The sequence below is a fragment of the Macaca fascicularis genome, chromosome 4, assembly GCF_037993035.2.
Source record: "Macaca fascicularis isolate 582-1 chromosome 4, T2T-MFA8v1.1".
NCBI lineage: Eukaryota > Metazoa > Chordata > Mammalia > Primates > Cercopithecidae > Macaca > Macaca fascicularis.
In genome coordinates this window covers 41,703,637-41,722,890 of record NC_088378.1, presented here as the reverse complement: position 1 = coordinate 41,722,890, position 19,254 = coordinate 41,703,637, and the positions used below count along the sequence as shown (strand labels likewise).

Here is a 19,254-nt window from a genome sequence, read left to right as displayed (position 1 = left end):
ACCAACAGACACATGAAAAAATGCTCATCATCACTGCTCATCAGAGAAATGCAAATCAAAACCACAATGAGATACAGTCTCACACCAGTTAGAATGGTGATCATTAAAAAGTCAGGAAACAACAGGTGCTGGAGAGGATGTGGAGAAATAGGAACACTTTTATACTGTTGGTGGGACTGTAAACAAGTTCAACCATCGTGGAAGACAGTGTGGCAATTTCTCAAGGATCTAGAACTAGAAATACCATTTGACCCAGCCATCCCATTACTGGGTATATACCCAAAGGATTATATTATAAATCATGCTACTATATAGACACATGCACACATATGTTTATTGTGGCACTATTCACAATAGCAAAAATTTGGAACCAACCCAAATGTTCATCAATGATAGACTGGATTAAGAAAATGTGGCACATATACATCATGGAATACTATGCAGCCATAAAAAAGGATGAATTCATGTCCTTTGAAGGGACATGGATGAAGCTGGAAACCATCATTCTGAGCAAACTAGAGCAAGGACAGTAAACTAAACACCACATGTTCTCATTCATAGGTGGGAATTGAACAATGAGAACACTTGGACACAGGGCGGAGAACATCACACACCAGGGCTTGTGTGGGGTGGGGGAAGGGGGGAGGGATAGCTTTAGGAGAAATACGTAATGTAAATGACAAGTTAATGGGTGTAGCAAATCAACATGGCACATGTATATATATGTAAAAAACCTGCACATTGTGCACATGTACCCTAGAACTTAAAGTAAAATAAATAAATAAATAAATAAATAAATAAATAAATAAATAAAAATAAAGAATTGGGTGTTTTGGTTATCTAGAAGCTCCATATCTTGCATGATGCTGAACTTTTGCTATTCCAGATTATCTAAGGTCTCCTTTGGCTCCACTAGTGACCCCTGAAACAGTTCCCTCTGTATAGCACAGCTCAATTGTTAGGAAATTCTCTAGCATTTTAAACTTTTCTCTACCATCCACTTCGCTGGCACTTCTACCTCATAGCTTCATCCTTCCCATTGAGCCATATACCAAGTCTCTTCTCCTTCATCACCATGGAAAGGCAGCTGTCATAAGCCAAATCCAACCCTCAAGTCTAGACTTGACATCTCTCCAGTTCTGGTAACCATCCTCTAAGTCATATAGTTTCTAGATCCCTCACTGTTTTGCTTGCCCTTCTTGTGAAGCTTTACTTTATTAAAAAAACTGAGGCCTGGGCTGAGCATTATGGCTCACACCTGTAATCCTAGGACTTTGGGAGTCCAAGGTGAGTGGATCACTTGACCCCAGCAGTTTGAGATCAGCCTGGGCAACATGGCAAAACACTGTCTCTATAAAAAAAAAAATTAGCCAAGCATTTTGGCATGCATCTGTAGTCCCAGCTACTTGGAAGGCTTAGGTGGCAGAATCACTTGGGCCAGGAGGTCAAGGCTGCAGTGAGCCATGATTGTGCCACTGCACTCCAAACTGGGTGACAGGGTGAGACCCTGTCTCAAAGAACTAACAAACAAAAGCAACCAGCCAACCAAACAAACCTGAGGCCAAAAGAGATAAATTATTTCCTCAAAATCATACAATCAACATCAGAGCTGAAACTTGTATTCGTTATTTGCAATGAATTGACTCACAAAGTAGCAATTTATTTTTTACCTTGAATGATGCTGTATTATAAATCAACAGGGAAGCCAGAGATGCTATGAGAATACACCAACGGATAAGCAATCAGACCACACAATTTTTAGGATTTCTCTATCTTTCAAATGAAAACATGACTACTTTTTGAACAAAAGGATTGAACAAATTTGAAGAAAATCAGTATTGTCTCTATTTCTTAGGTAATGAAACTGATAGCTTTTGAAGAATATGCTGTCTTCCAGAGCTAAGAAATTCAAGGTGTGTAATGAGCATACTAGATTTTTAATGTCTGATACATTTAAGATGGTTGTATAAATTTCCTTTATAGTTGGTAGACTATTTCTGTATCTCAACTTATCCTTTTAAAGAATATATAAACGCTGTGTGTAGTCCTGAGGAACAGCTTGGTACTGTACTACCTATTTGAGTGTAAAAGACATGTGACATAGGTTTATGTTTATTGTAAATGTTGAGATTTATGAATTGCTGAGTCAACCTTACCAAGAATCCTGGAAATTAGCCATCCTGATTTGACTGTGATTTCTCCCTGAGGTCATTTCTAGGTCATTGTATTCTGAGTCTTTCTGCCACTTAGTCATGATGGGAATTAAAGTTGACCTGGATTTCCCCCATTGACATTGCCACTTGATTAGCTCTGAAATATAAAGACTGTGAATCTGTTTCATTCTAGACTTAAGTAGCAGGAAACTTCTGCTTTTCTTCTTAAATATACTCCCTCAAATTTATAGAAGTCAGAAATCTCCATAGAATCACAGGGCAGATGTTTCTGGCATGTGATTTACACTTAGAGACTAGCTGGGTATCATTATAGAAATTTTCACAGGCTCCCAGGGTATTACAAATTAGAGTCATTTCTTACTAATTCAATATAATTGAGTGAAGAACAGCTTAATTTTTAAAATTTTTTAATCATATGCTTAGAAAAACTTCTTCTTACAATGATTTCAAACTTACAAAATCTTTTTAAACAATACATAAAATGTTCATATATCCTTTACCCAGATTTCTAAAATTTTTAACATTGTAACCACAATTTAAAAATCACTGTTTTTCTCTGTTTGCCCATGTCTGTACTGTTTACATTTTTTGAATCATTTGAGGGGTTAGTCTTTTACACTTTCTTTTACCTCTTAATATTTTCTAGTTATTACCTAAGACTAAGGGCATTCTTTATTTTATTTATTTCTTTACTTTTTAGACAGAATCTCACTCTGTCACCCAGGCTGGTGTACAGTGGCATGATCTTGGCTCACTGCTACCTCAGCCTCCCAGGTTCAAGTGATTCTCCTGCCTCAGCCTCCTGAGTAGCTGGGATTACAGGTGTGTGCCACCACGCCCAGCTAATTTTTGTACTTTTAGTAGAGATGGGGTTTCACCATGTTGGTCAGTCTGGTCTCGAACTCCTGACCTCACGATCCACCCACTTTGGCCACCCAAAGTGCTGGGATTACAGGCATGAGCCACTGCGCCCAGCTGGGCATTCTCTTACATAATCATAGTACAGTTATCAAATTCAGGACACTTTGATGCAATAGTTTTATTTGTATTTTTTCCGATTATCTCAGTATGTCCTCTATAACTTTTTTGCCCTTTCCAGTCCAGAAGCCAGTACAGGACCATGGATTACATTTAGTTGTCTGTTTCTTTAGTCTCTTTTAATCTGGAACAGTTCCTTAGTCTTTTCCTTTGCGTTTTATGGCAAAGGCCAGTAGTTTTATGGAACATTTCTCCATTTGGGTTTGCTGATGCTTCCTCTCTGGCCACAGAACTGCATAAATGATTCTGTGTCCTCCTCAGGTATCCCAGGCATAAAATATCCATCTGTTCCTCATTCACTATGTACTGATCAAACTGTTGTTCATTTTCTTCACTATAGAGTTTCTATTTTTTCCCTTGCAACTAGTAAGCAATATGTGGAAAGACACTTTAAGCCCATGCATATATCTTACTGCTCATCACACGTTTCTTCCTAAACTTGATTCTTGCTCTAATTAGAGTTTGCTATAATGGCTGTAAACTGTTGATTTTACATGGTTACCCACTCTCTCCACATTTATTGGTAGGTGTTCTTTTGTTCTATAAGAAATGTCTCTCCCTCTCGCTTCCTCTCTCTCTCTCCCTTTCCTCTTTCTTCTTTCCCTTCTCTCTCTTCTCTCCTCTTTGCCTCTCTTCCTCTCTCCCTTCTCCTCTATTATTAGTATGAATATATAGATTCCAATTTTATCCATGGGTTATAATTCATTTTTCTTATTAATACTTTTTTTTTTGAGACCGAGTTTCACTTTTTCGCCCAGGCTGCAGTGCAGTGGTGCTATCTCAGCTCACTGCAACCTCCACCTTCTGGTTTCAAGTGATTTCTCCTGCCTCAGCCTCCTGAGTAGCTGGGATTACAGGCATTCTCCACCATACCCAGCTAATTTTTGTATTTTTCAGTAGAGACAGGTTTTCACCACATTGGTCAGGCTGGTCTCGAACTCCTGACCTTGTGATCTGCCTGCCTCGGCCTCCCAAAGTGCTGGGATTACAGGCATGAGCCGCCACACTCGGCCTTTGTTATTAATACTTTTAATGCTCAAACTGTCAAACGCTTAGCAAGTTGGATCCCCTTTAGGCTGGCTCCCTTCGGATATGCTCCCATAATTTTTTTTTAAACCAACACTTTCTTGCTTTCTGGTTCAAGATATTTCAGACCCATCAAGTAGCATCCCTGCTCCAGCACAGGAATCAGCCATTTCTCCAAGGATCCTTCTTTCCTTATCATGGGGAATGGTATTTAGAAACCAAAATCTTAGCACTAGGTGTTTTAATTGTTACTGAGGTGTCTGCTTCCAGGCCCTTTTTGAGGAAAGAGCTAGGAAAGTTACACACACAGAGATGCATACACACACACACACACACACACACACACACACACACACACAGAGGCTTGTCTATACATGTCATAGAAATTCTGCAGTTATACTGATACTTTCAATATCAATCCCACTCCACGAGGTTCTTTGTTGCCTTCCCCCCACCCACTCCATCTTTGAATCTCGCTTCTTCCACAATGAGAATTCTGCCTTTCAACAGCATCAGAACACTGACTCATATTCCCAGTCCTAAAACACACATAAAATCATTTCAGAATTGCTACACACTAATCACCATACATATCAAATCAAATCAAGTAAAAAGAAATTAAGATACATTTGAAGTTCTTTATTTTTTTCCCTAGAGTAAAAGTATATTATCAAAGTGTTGTCTTTAAAGTTACTTGAATTAGTTCTTTGCCCCCGCAACTCCTGCGTAATGTTATCCATTTTGTAGAGATTTATGCAGAGAAGTATCACTGCCTTCTCTATCACTTCTGTCTGGTTTTCCCTCACCTTTTGTAGGTAAGTCATTTCATTGTCTTCTGGTTTATTTTTCCTGTGTTTCTTTTTCCAAAAAAAGAGCAGACTTGTGTATTTTCTTATTTCTCCTTGCTTACACAAAAGGTAGCATATTGTAGATACTCTTCTACAATTGGCTTTTTAAAAAAACTTACCTCCTGAAGTTCATATAAATACCTTTTAGTGAAATTGATTAGTACTCTGTTGTGTGAAGTACTCTAAGGTATTCAGATAGTTCCCAATATTTTGCTATTACAAATAATGCTGCAGTTAAGAAACTTATATGTATGTACTTCCTTTATTATTATTATTATTATTATTATTTTGACAGAGTCTGTCTCTGTCTTCCAGGCTGGAATGCAGTGGTGCAATCTTGGCTCACTGTAACTTCCACCTCCCAGGTTCAAACAATTCTTGTGCCTCAGCCTCCTGAGTAGCTGGGAGTGCCAGCACACCTGGCTAGTTTTTGTATTTTTGGTAGAGATGGGGTTTTGCCATGTTGGCCAGGCTGGTAAGTAACCCATGGCCTCAAGTGATCTGCCTGCCTCAATCTACAAAATTGCTGGTGTTACAGGCGTGAGCCACTACATCTGACCTGTATTTTGGTATTTTGAAAATATATCTTCATGATATATTCCTGGAATTAGGATTGCTTAACTGAAGAGTAAATGTCTGTGTGGTTTTGTTAGATATTGACAAATCCCCCTTCATGGGGCTATACCATTTTGCATTTCCATGGTCAGTGTATGAGAGTGCACATTTCCCTAGAATCTCTTCAGTGGAATATATTATCAAGCTTTTGAATAGGTGCTAATCTGGAGAGGGAGAAGACTCTCTGTGTAGTTTCAGTTTTAATTTCACGAGTGAAATTGTACATCTTTTTCTATGTTTAAGGGCCATGTTTATGTCTCTTTTGGGGAATTTTTCCTGTTTTTGGCCCACTTGAAGATAATAGTGTCAGTGTGTCCTCAATTTTACATATTCTTATGTAATAGGGATATTAACTCTGTATCTGTGATAAATACTTCAAATATTTTCTTCCAGTTTGTTATTTATCTTTTAACTTTGCTTATGGTTTTTGCCACTTGCTTTTTTTGTAGTCAGATCTATTAAGCATTTCTTCTCTTTCATGTGCCTGTTGAGGTATAGTTAGAAATGTACCTACAATCAAATTTTAGAGAGATTCATTTCTGTTTTATTCTGGCACTTGCATAGTTACATTTAGACCTTGAATCCATTTGGCATTTACTCTTATATGTGTGAGAAGTGAACATAATTTTATCTTTTCCCCAACTGTCTATCCAGTTGCCCCACCACCTTTATTTAAAAGCCCATTTGTTCCCTAAGATTTGAGATAATACCATCTCTGTCCTAGTGTAGATTTCCATATGTTGTTGGGTCTGTTTCTGGACTTTCTATTCTGTTTTATCTGTTCATGTGCCAGTACCACACTGTTTTTAAAGCAGAGACTTTATAGTATGTTTTAATGTGAGTATGGCTGGTCTCTGTTACTTCACCTCACTCCCCCCATCCACACACTATATTTATTCCTTTTCAGTATTTCCCTACCATGTTTATTTCTCCATATAAACTTTGGTAGTAATTCAGCTAGCTACAGAAAGAAAAGGGATTGCTGTTTCATTGGAATTTTATCAAATTTATAAATTATCTTTGAGAAAACTGACATCCAAATACCATTGAGACATCCTAACCAAGACCTCAAGAAGTCTTTCTATTAGGTCACCTCTACCTTTGTGTCTTTCAGGAATATTTACAATTTTCTTCATTTAGGTTTTGAACACTTTTTAAGCTTATTCCTAAATATTTTATTTTTCTTATTGCTATTATAAATGGGGTTTTTTGCTTTATATTTTCTAACTGGTTATTTTCATGTATATGAAAGTTATTGATTTTTTATTTTTGCAATTATTAAAGTATTTTAAAATATAACTAATTTTATTGCTTGTAAGTATATAACCTCAGCATTTTTAGTGCTTCAGAGTTTACAAAGTATTTTTGCAATATATCTTTTAGTTAGTGCATATGATAACTTGATCTAGTAAAACAAAATGCCTCCTAATAGAATATATTGCTTCAATAAAATGACCTATAATTAGTTATTAATTGTATGCTGTAATGTAGTCATTATTTTTCTTAAATACTTCAAAATTATCTACTTCAATGGTAACAAATGTTTAATTTTCAAAACATAATAAAGAGGGCAAAGATAAGCTTCAGCCCAGATCTTGCCCAAATTTTCTCAAAGGTTCAAAATTATGAGCCTTTTAATAGTATGTGCTACACATGCCCAATAAATATTATCCTAGTGGTATCAAACATTCTTGCTTATTCTGTGGGCTGATGGAGCCAGAGGGAGGTGGACTTCCCTGCCCATCTTTCAGTTTCATTGCATTTGCTCCCAATGCCTTTCAGCAGGCTGACCCTTCTGTGCTAGCTGAATGTCTTTGATTTTATTGCTGTAATAGAAGACCTGAAACTGGATAACTTGAAAGGAAAGTAGTTGATTTAGCTCATGATTCTGGAGTCTGGAAAGTCCAAGATTGTGGGTCTATATCTGGTGAGGGCCTTGTGCTGCTTCATAGCATTGTGGAGAAGCAGGAAGGGGAGACAAAGTGTGCCAACCTGTTTTACAACCTGCTTTTTGAGAACGAACCAAGTTCCATGAGAACTGCTTTAATCTCTTCATGAGGGCAAAGCCCCCATGACCAAACACCGTCAACAAGGTCCCACCTCCCAACACTGCTATACTGAGGAACCATGGTTCTCACACATGAACTTTTGGAAAACACACTCAAACCATAGCACTGAACTATCAATATTTATTTGCAGAGAAAGTCCATAAAATCTGCAAATGCTACAAAACCTAGAAATCTTTTCACAAATTAAATGGTAGATATCGCTCCAGCCCTTGCATCCATTTAAAACACAGCAGTAAGTACACATGGAAGTTATTTATTTAGTTGTCAGACACCGTTTACTCTACAGGTGGATTTAGTGGCCACTTTGGAAGAACTCCTCACATACCCCTTTCCCCAAGGACCCCAAGACCACAGATCGAGTCCCCCTACACTGTATCATGCTCTCAGAAATGTTACCTACAACTTGTTACAACTATTCACAGACACATATGGCTGCAATATCACATTTTTCAACACGATTGGCTTCCTAAGCATAGCATAAACGCTTCTTTTTAAAATCTCATCTGATTTTATCTTACATGAAAGGTGGTGCGTTACCAGTTTTACTATGTTTTTTACTTTACTTGATGATTTCCTTAAGCTTATTCTCCTCTGTAGTCTATGTGGCCAGAAGAACGCCTAAGCATACTTTTCAAACTCTTCTTTAGGATTTTTTTAAGGTCTATATAAATTTTTAAGTATAGGAATCTCAACAGAGTAAAACCATTTTCTAGTTGACAAAATAAAATAAATCTAGATACTTCAAATTTGAAACCCATATGCCTGTAAGACATGAATTCCATCAAGATGATAAATTGCATGCTAATCATATCCATCTGTAGTACTTAGAGGGAGATAGTGAGCAGAAGGTTAGCACTAAATCTTTATTATAATTTGAAGAGATTTATTGAAGAACACATATCATACTCCTAGTAGTACATAACCACTGCACCAAAACAAACAAACAAAGAAACAAATTTCAAAGAATAAATGAATTCATGAGAACATCATGGAATGCTTTGCTATATTCATTCATTTATTCATTCAGTGCATACTGAGCACCAGTCCTATACCAGACATCTAAGACCATGGTCTTAGATGTTGGGACACTGCAGTGAGCAATGTAGACACAGTGTTCCAGGAGCTTATAGTCTATATAAGACTATTCTTGCTGCATTGGCTCTAAAATATATAAAAAAGAACTCCTTCCTTTATAAGGCAGAGAATTTTGTCAATATCCAAGCACGTTTGAAAGAGACTTCCTCGTACATAAACTACTTCCTGTTGCTATGTGCAATGCTATGTTGGACAACTATTTTCAGGCCATTAGTTCTACAGTAAATAATTTCCTCTTTAAATTTAGTTTGTTTTGTAAAAGTTTTAAAAGAATTAATGTACAAGAAACAGCGAGGAACTAGCTTTTAAATGAATAAATATGGCTTGCAGCATTGTGAAGGAGCATGTGAGGAATGTTTGGCTCTGCAGAAGGCAGCAGGTCTTCTCCAGTCTCAGGGGTGAACATCCAAGTAGACTGAGTTGCATTATCTATTAGAATTTATCACTGCTCCTGTAGATGCAATAATCATGATGAAAAAGGATCCTTCACAGCACAGCTTCCTCCTCTCTGAAACAAGAAAGACTTGATTTGAACAAGATTGAGATAAATGAGTATCTAAAATCCCAGTCCTTCCTCACCTGCTAGAAGCTGAGAGAGCCTGATAGGACAATAAGAGGAGACAATTACAGCTCCTATTTCCCTGACACTCAGCCCACACCCAAAGCTGCCTATTGAAAGGAAAATCCTTCTCATCCAATGACATCATATAATCATATGTGAAACAATGGGAAGTGCTGAATAGAGACCTTTATACAATTATTCCAATGTAATTTGACAGGCTAAAGAGACAGTATGTTTCCCAAGCTGTGTTTCCTACCCCTGATATGAAGATGTTGGAGTGACTTTATGATCTGGGTTCAACCAAGGCTCCAGTTTCATCTTGTCCCTCCCCACAGCAGACCAATGGCTTACTAAAGATTCTTTAGGTTACAACTACCAGAAACCAAACAAGCATTTCTACACAGAAGGGGCATTTATTAAAAGAATATTACCATATCTCCTGGAATCCAAGGAAGAGGAAAACTCCCCAGGCTCTGGAAGATCCAGGAACTTCCACAAAGGGAAGTTCCATTCCTCTGCTATGAACATGGCTCAGCTCCCAACAACCTTAGTTCTAAATTCCAAAATCGTAAGAAGAAAAATCCAAATGACCCAGTCAATATTTTCTTTCAGACTCAGGCAAGGCTGGTCCCTGCCCTGGGCTCCACACTTCAGAGGGCCCTGGATATGACAAAACCATGAAAAAAAAAAAAATGTATTAAAAAACAGATGGGTCTCTTTATCACTGGGATTCTACATGTAGTTCTTGGTGCAACACAAGTGGTAATTCTAAATCCTCAGGGAAACATTTCTCTATGTATCTTGTCTTAGGATCTTGAGTACAAGACAAGGCAACCACATTTGGATTACATGAGACTTTCTGGATTGTGCTGCTGTGGATGTTTGAAGCAAACAGTGCTTTAGAGTGCAGGGGAGATTTGTGTAGCTCTTGCACATAGAGAAGAATAAAGGCAAATAAATTAACTTGTAAAATCCATGTTATCAGATACCATAAATAGAATAGATCCCCTTATAATGAAAGTCTGTTTCCCAATAGCGCTGAACATTGATTCTTTTATTTCTCTTCTTATTACCATTTGCAGCTCCAGAGGCACTTATGATTTTAGGATGGCATTCATAATAGTTAACATGTAGCAGCTGAGAAACATTTTGGAATGTTAAGCAATTCAGATTGCTTTGAAATTTGTATATATATAGGTCTATAATATCACTTAAACATAGTATAGATTCTTTTAATTGTCAACTAGTTGGACATTAAATGGTAAAATTACAAACAGTATTGTTTTTATGAAACAACAAAATTTTATTAAAATTGTAAAAATTTTAAAATTCAGCTTGATTTGACTAATTTTGAATAAAATTATGAAACCCACCAATTACAATTTGTGTTTTACTGCTTAATTTTAAGAAATGATTTTAGGGCCAGGCATGTTGGCTCACGCCTATAATCCCAGCACTTTGGGAGGCCGAGGTGGGTGGATTACCTGAGGTCTGGAGCTTGAGACCAGCTTAACCAACATGGAGAAACCCTGTCTTTACTAAAACTACAAAATTTACTAAAAATACAAAATTAGCATGGTGGCGCATGCCTGTAATCCCAGCTACTAGGGAGGCTGAGGCAGAAGAATCGCTTGAACCTGGGAGGTGGAGGTTGCAGTGAGCTGAGATCATGCCACTGCACTCCAGCCTGGGTAACGAGAGTGAAACTCCATCTCAGAAAAAAAAAAAAAAAAGAAAAAGAAATGATTTTAAATATTTTAGAAGAAAACACTTCTTTTGGAAAACTACATTTAATTTTTAAAATTGTATATATATTCTAAGTTGTAATTTTGAATGAAAATGTAGTAAAAATACATTTAAGTTTTTAATCTTTTAGATCCTTAGGAATGACTACAAGTCAAAATCACAAAAGAAGTAGAAAATGTAAAAGTAACCCCAAAATAGAAAGAAGAAATAAAGAATCTTCAAAGAGGATGTTTTCTTAATTTTTTTAAACTCACAATTAAATTGAACAAATGTATGTTAAGCATAATCTACATAAGAGTTATGAATAAGATATTACAAATTCTATATATACTGAGGCTTTACTGACTGTTCAAAAAATGGAAATGTACAAAAAATTGTCCCATCAAATCCACAACTTGTATGCCTCTGATGAAATTCCTGCAACTAAGAAAACTCAATAATTCACATTTTAAAATATGAATATTTCTTATCAATTGAAAATTTAATTACTTATCAAAACAAAAAAGATTTGAAACGATATTTATATCAAAATCACAACCCAAAAACATCAAATGCAACTCGGCATTTCCCTTTAAAAGATGCAAAAAAAAAAAAAAATGACATTCATGCATTATAAGTTGAATGAGAAAGACAAAATCTCTGGAACTTTACTCTTTATTAGATGATGATTCTAGAAAACAGTCCATGTGGACTTTTTGACAGTGTGAAAATGTTTCTTGCAAAATACACTCTGCTGCAAGTAAATGATTTTGATTTTTCATTGCCTGAACATTGCAGAAAATGTTATACTCCATTTTATATCAAAATTCTCTCAAATGGAGAGAAAAGTGTTAAAACTGACTTTTACGTTTTCACATCAAAAACAAAATACTATGTTACTACTGTCAAATGCTTCACAACTAATCTTCAAAATGAAGGTATTTGTTGCTAACCACACTTAGGATCTCAATCAAAGAACACAGATATATCAGTTGTGCATGTATACACAAACACAAAACAAAATGTACGATTACTAGAATATTTTTTTAAAAATTTAAACAGCAAAAATTGATAGCATTCTGTAAAGAAAGACATAGGATATTAGCATGATATATTTTTTAAATGTTATGTATTTCATATTTATCCCAAAGTTTTCATAGCACAAACAACAAACATTTTCAGAAAACAACAGGAATTTTTTAGTTTAAATAGAAATTATTGAGAAATGTTATACTATAATGTTTGAACATGTAAGCCCAATAAAAATAAAGAAACAAATGTCAAAGATCAGAAAGTTGTAGATGTGTGGTCTTATTTCTAAGATCTCTATTCTACTCCATTGAAAGGATTCCCTATTTAATAAACGGTGCTGGGAAAACTGGCAAGCCACATGCAGAAAATTGAAACTGGACCCCTTCCTTTCACCTCATACAAAACTCAACTCAAGATGAATTAAAGACTTAAATGTGAAATCTCAAAGTATAAAAATCCTAAAAGAAAATCTAGGCAATACCATTCAGCACATAGGCACAGTCAAATATTTCATGACAAAATCACCAAAAGCAATTGCAACAAAAGTGAAAATTGACAAATGGGACCCAATTAAACTAAGGAGCTTCTGCACAGCAACAGAAACTATCACCAGAGTGAACAGACATCCTACAGAATGGGAGAAAATTTTTGCAATCAGTCCATCTGACGAAAATCTAATAGCCAGAATCTACAAGGAACTTAAACAAATTTACAAGAAAAAAACAAGCAGCCCCATTAAAAATTGAGCAAAAGACATGAACAGCCACTGCTCAAAAGAAGACATTTATGTGGTCAACAAACATATGCAAACAGCTCAACATCACTAATCATTAGAGAATGCAAATCAAAACCACCACAATGAGATACCATCTCAAGCCAGTCAGAATGGTGATTATTAAAAAGTCAAGGAACAGCAGGTGCTGTTGAGGCTGTGGAGAAATAGGAATGCTTTTGTGCTGTTGATGGGAATGTAAATTAGTTCAACCATTGTAGAAGACAGTGTGGTGATTCCTCAAAGACCTACAGAACCATAAATTACATTTGACTCAGCAATCCCATTACTGAGTATATACCCAAAGGAATATAAATCATTTTATTATAAAGATGCATGCATGCATATGTTCATTGCAGCATTATTCACAGTAGCAAAGACACGGAATCAACCCAAATGCCCATCAGTGATAGACTGGATACAGAAAATGTGGTGCATATACACCATGGAATACTATGCGGGCATAAAAGGAACAAGATCACGTCCTTTGCAGGGATATGGATGGAGCTGGAAGCCATTATCCTCAGCAAACTAATAAGGGAACAGAAAACCAAACACTGCATGTTCTCACTTATAAGTGGGAGCTGAACAATGAGAACATATGGACACAGGGAGGGGAACAACACACACTGGGGTCTGTCGGGGGAGCTGTGGGAGGGAGAGCATCAGGATAAACAGCTAATGCATGTGGGGCTTAACACCAAGGTGATGGGTTGATAGGTGCAGCAAACCACCATGGCACATGTTTACCCATGTAACAAACCTGCACAAACGTATGTAGCAAACGTCCTGCATATGTAGCCCAGAACTTAAAATTAAATTTGACTTAATTTTAAAAAGAAAGAAACCAATGATTACTATCTAAAAAGAACCCGAAATAAGATTTGAAAATTTTATGTGTAATAAAGTGAGAAAATAAATCATCCACAAAATAAAAATCTAAAAATGCTAAGTTCAACTGTATTGTACCAGAAACAAAATTCATATTGGAAAGTAACTTTTATTATTCAAATGTTTGAACCAACCCCCAAAAATTAAAATTTAAGAGTGTTTAATTTCTTTTATATATGTTGGTAAAAGCTTAGGTTTTGATTAAAATGAGGATATTTAAAAACACAATTTTCAGTGGTAGACATTAAACTGAAAGGTTATCTAGGCGGAGCTATGATAATGGCATCAACATAGTTGCTCTAAAAACGAATGTACAAGACAGAATTTGGGCTAAAATTTAAAAAGCATTCTTTGTACCATATAGTACATGATTTGGATTTGTCACATGAGACAAACCCTCCACTGTGTCAATAGTTCAACAGTGATGACATTTTGTGGAGCAATTCATTATTATATTAGATGTTTTCTGAATATGCTTATCAAATATAACTTTATCACTATACTCAGAAACACAATGAGGATGGCAACTAAATGCTGCTATAGCAATTAAATTTTATTTAAGTAAAATATATGAAATATACTAGAAGAAAGCAAAGTAGTAGAAAATCCCAAATTAAGAGAAAATTCATTATTTGACAGAAAATGAATTAATCTTGAATTTGGTTATTTCGTTTAAACTGATATCTGTTACTGGTTATGTTAGCAAAAGCTTACAACAAACTCAAATTACTTTTGGTTAACTTTTAAAAAATTGAAAGTCTAATAAAATGTTAGAAAAAATGAGCTTTTTTTTTTTTTCCAAATTGAAAGAAACAGCAGGTGACATAACAAACAGGCATTCCAATAAAGAAAGGGGAAATAAGAATGTCTGCATATCTGTGAAGGAGAGGATTCATGTATCCATAATCTCTAAGGGAATTTCTATAGAGTTTATTTTCTGAACATATTATAGGTCCAGATATAGTCTTAAATAAAGAGAAATTTCAATACATTGAGTAATATTTTATTGCTATTTTCATTTTTATAATATTACAGCACTGAATTTTTGAAAGAAGAAAAACTTTAGAAGTATTGTATGGATATTGCTGTAAGAGACCATGAAAGTTTAGTAATAGTGACATATGCAATTAAAATAGCTTATAATAGATTCTATGATCATGGCAATTTATTATAGATAGCTCCATGACAATGATTAAACATTGCATGTAAATTTCATTGTTCATTCTGAATATTAAGTATTGCTTTAAGAATTTTATTGACAATTTCCACTGCTGCCTCAGGAGAGTAAAGTTGACCCAAACTGAAAGGAAGAAGAACTGAGAGGTATAATGATTCAAAAAACATGGCTTAATTGGCCTTACTATTGACAGAATACAAATTTGGTGAAAATCTGAATCATAATGACATAATGATTAATTCAACTAAAATATTATTAGAAAGAAATAAAAATATATTTCATTAAACAAATAGATGATAGTTTATAAATGTACATGTCATTATTTTATTATTCATCCAAATATTGCTGGCCTATCAACTGGAAACTTTGACATGCATAATAAGAATTCAATTCCCGGGAGGCTGAGGCAGGTGGATCACAAAGTCAAGAGATAGAGACCATCCTAGCCAACATGGTGAAACCCTGTCTCTACTAAAAATACAAAAATCACCTGGGTGTGGTGGCATGTGCCTGTAATCCCAGTTACTCAGGAGGCTGAGACAAGAGAATCACTCAAACCCAGGAGGCAGAGGTTGCAGAGAGCTGAGATCATATCACTGCACTCCAGCCGGGTGACATAGCAAGACCCATCTCAAAAAAAAAAAAAAAAAAAAAAAAGAATTCAATTCTATTGTCTTTCATATTTGGCCAACACTCAATTATATAAAAATTATAGCTTCATACACGTATATATTTAAAATATTGTTGTAAAGGGACATACCTGTTCTAATTTAATGTGACCAGTAAGAACAGTGTCACCCAATATAAGCACAGTTACCAGGGAATCAACTCAGTGTGCCTGGGAGCATTTTCCAAAGAAAATGCTATGAATCCCCACATGCCATTGAGACTTATCTATTATACTACTTCTCATGGTGTATCAGTTATTTTCTGTGTGCTGGTCCATTCCAACAGAGCACAAGCTCTTTAGGGGTAAGGACTATAACTTTTCATGTTCGTTTCTAATATCTAATTCAGACAGTCTTCTGCATAGAAAGTACTTAAACATTTATTAAATGAATCAATGAATTCACAAATAGATTAAATTTCTGACAAATTCAGAGCTTCTAATACTCATATCACATATTAGCATTATCATATATAATATTCTATATTATATAATATTATAGAGTTCAGTATAATTTCTTTATATCTTAATGCATCAGAAAGAGCTTTACTAAGCCATTGTTACTGAAATTAAAAGAAATTCACATTCACATTCTTGCTAAATGTTAATGATACTCAAACCTAAAGAAGTCATGAATCAAGTGAGATATGATGGTTTCAGACTTGAATAACATTTTCCTAATTGAATTTTTTAATTATAAATATGTCAATGCTAAGTACAACCAATATAAACACAAAAGATCATAAAGTAAAAAATAAAAATCTCCTGCCCTCTCAATCATATAGTCCAAGAAGCGACTACATCTAACAGTTCGGTGGATTTCTATCCAGATATTTTTGATACCTTGAAAATATTATTTTCCACACACTCACAAAAGCCACAGGTAATTTTTTTTTTCTATTCTTTCCTTTTCTTTCTTTCTTTTTTTAACCCAAACTTGAATTGTAGTCTCTAGATTGTCTTGCAACTTGTTTTCATCACTTAAAAATATTATGCTGTAAACATCTTGCTAGACAGTTTTTACAATGTTCTTTTCAGGTTATTCAGACACTGGATAGCAAGAAATGTTTAGAGTTCATTTTCAACTTGTAATTATAAGTACTTAAGGAAAACAGGACTATATTATTTCAGTTGAACATCTCACCAAGCTCTTCTCACATTTATTTTCTTGATAATCTCTTGAAATGCTGGTTTGGTCTTGAAGTTCTTGATTATTGAAGCTCAAGTCTCACTGTGACATCACTTGGGAAGTCCAGGCTTATCCGGCTTATCCATGAACAGAAATTGCCCTGGGGATTTCAGATCTACCTCATTTGGAAAATTCAGAAAATTATGTAGAAATCACATCAAGAAACCTTTGATTTGAAAGTGAACTCATTTATTAACTTTTCTATACATTTTTAAAAAGGAAAGTGTGTACGTAGAAGCATTTTCTTTTTTAAAAAAAGTGCTGCAGGGCTGAAAATATCATTTTCACTTTCATTTAGTTGGGCAAAGAGTTAACCCCCAATAAACAAACTACCATGTAACCAAGTAAACATAAGATAGTCAATTTTACTTAGAAGTTGTTTTCAGTATTTTATTGGAGCTCAGCTGAAGGGGAAGCTAGACATTTGGCTAGCTACCTTCAAACTAACAATAAAGAAATCAACACATCTGTTCTATATCTGGCCAGGCTCTGTGGCCCCCTCAAAATTTGACACATTATTATGCTTCTCTGGGCTTCCGTTATGTCATTTCTAAAACAAATGTGTTGGACGAAAAGATCTTACTGCTTTCTAAAATTGCAATTCAACCAAATGATGACTTCAACCAAAACTATAATTCTCTAGTAAGGATAATTTGGTCTATGTTTCTTCGCATTGAACTAATATACAGTTTTTTAAAATAATTTTTAAGGGAAATTATGAGATATGTCCCCTAATAATTTAGAAATATGATGTGATGTCCATTACCCTCTCAGAATTGAGCTATGAAGTTAATTCAAAATGGACCAAGACAGAAAGATGAAAAGTTTGACTGAAAATATTAGCACATGTAAAGGAGGGATGTATCAAAAGAAAGTTTTTTGCCACCTCCGTCGTCCCCCATCTCTTCACCAGGGAAAATACGAAAGGGTGTAAGGAATAAGGGAGGCACAGAAGAGAGGGAAGGGTCAAAGTCAATGGGAGGTGAGTGTGGCTGCTGTCCTCACCTGGTGCTCTTAACTGCTGGAGACACCAATGATCTTGCTCACACGTACTGCTCACACGCTCAGCCAGCTAACTGCAAGAGCCATTCGCCATCCCCTGAGAAAGTAAACATTCCTCCAGTCATCCATCAGTTTAAAATAACAGACATGATAAAGCCAGCAACATTTATGGGAAACAATGTTTCTCCCAAGGACCACAGCTATAAAGTGTCACCCAACCTTCCTTCTTCTTTGAAGGATTACTGCCTTCTTACTCATGAAGAAACATGTTTATCTAATATCATAGACTATCAAAATGTCACGTTTGAAATAGTATTAGTAGGGATGAAATACTCCATTCTTGCCCGGAGGATCTCAGTCACCTTGACCCAGTGAAGCAGCCTCCATTTCCAAGTCAGTTGTAGAGCTTCAGATAAGGGGTGTCTAGACACTATATTCAACATCAATCTTGACTTTGTAGTTTTTAAGGAAACAGGGCCTGAAGTCCATGTGATGGTCTAGACTTGATATTGATCCTCTACTCACAGTCTTGTTTTGTTTTGAGCCTATCAAAGCACTGCTTCATTTAATGTTCACTTTAATTCCACCCTTCCTTCAAATTCTATAATAACTCAGCTTTTTCCTTCTTTGGAAGTGGTTCTATAAACTTAATTTTTCAGACTTCAGGTCTGTTCCTTTCGGTTCTAGGCTGATGGGCCTGATGGGCTAGGACATCTTGTAGATCTACCATAGTAGAGAATGCTCTGTGTGGTTATTATATTTCTCATTATAAGTTAATTCCTTCAAATTTTAAAAAATGTTGATTCTTGCTTATAGTAGATCTGCCCCCAAGAGATAGACCCACTATTGGGAAACAAGAAAATCATTTAATTTTTAGCCCATCAGGTGTCAAAGCACTATATCTTTAAATAAGTAATGAATGAGCACTTGGTGGGCTTTAGAAGACAGCCCCAGAGACCACCTTGTGTGGGCAAGGATATATTCCTCTAACTTCTACACCTTCCAGAATGTTCTGTCATCTTTGATGACCATAACACTACATACTGATACTATTATGGCTCACTGAGCTGCAGAAATTTGGAAGAAATTTTGTCTGTGGAAATAATAAAATTGACACGAAAATTTGGAGGCAGAAAGTGTTTCATGATTTGGAGATCAATTTATTAAAAAAAAGTTTTTAAACAGAAAAAGAAATTCACAAAGCATCCTCCCTAGGGTTTCTCTAAACACAGAGATTCCGTTGAGTACGTTTTTCCACACTGGCCTTTGTTTGGCGCTTTGTTTCTGTGGAGAGGCTGCAGGAACTGCTCTGGGGCTGAAATGGGTCCTGACTTCAAACTGAACAGCGTGTTCAATATTTTGTTTGAATATG

The 19,254-nt window shown here is 35.6% G+C and overlaps 1 long non-coding RNA gene across 1 annotated transcript; it reads right to left on the bottom strand.

Moving 5' to 3' along the window:
• Positions 1-8,764: 8,764 nt before the first annotated feature.
• LOC135970402 (uncharacterized) lies at positions 8,765-17,979 on the bottom strand. Its single transcript, XR_010586079.1, has 4 exons — positions 17,886-17,979; positions 11,520-11,596; positions 9,194-9,373; positions 8,765-8,931 (listed from the first exon to the last, which is right to left on the bottom strand). It is a non-coding gene; the product is annotated as an uncharacterized lncRNA (long non-coding RNA).
• Between the last annotated feature and the right edge of the window lie 1,275 nt (positions 17,980-19,254).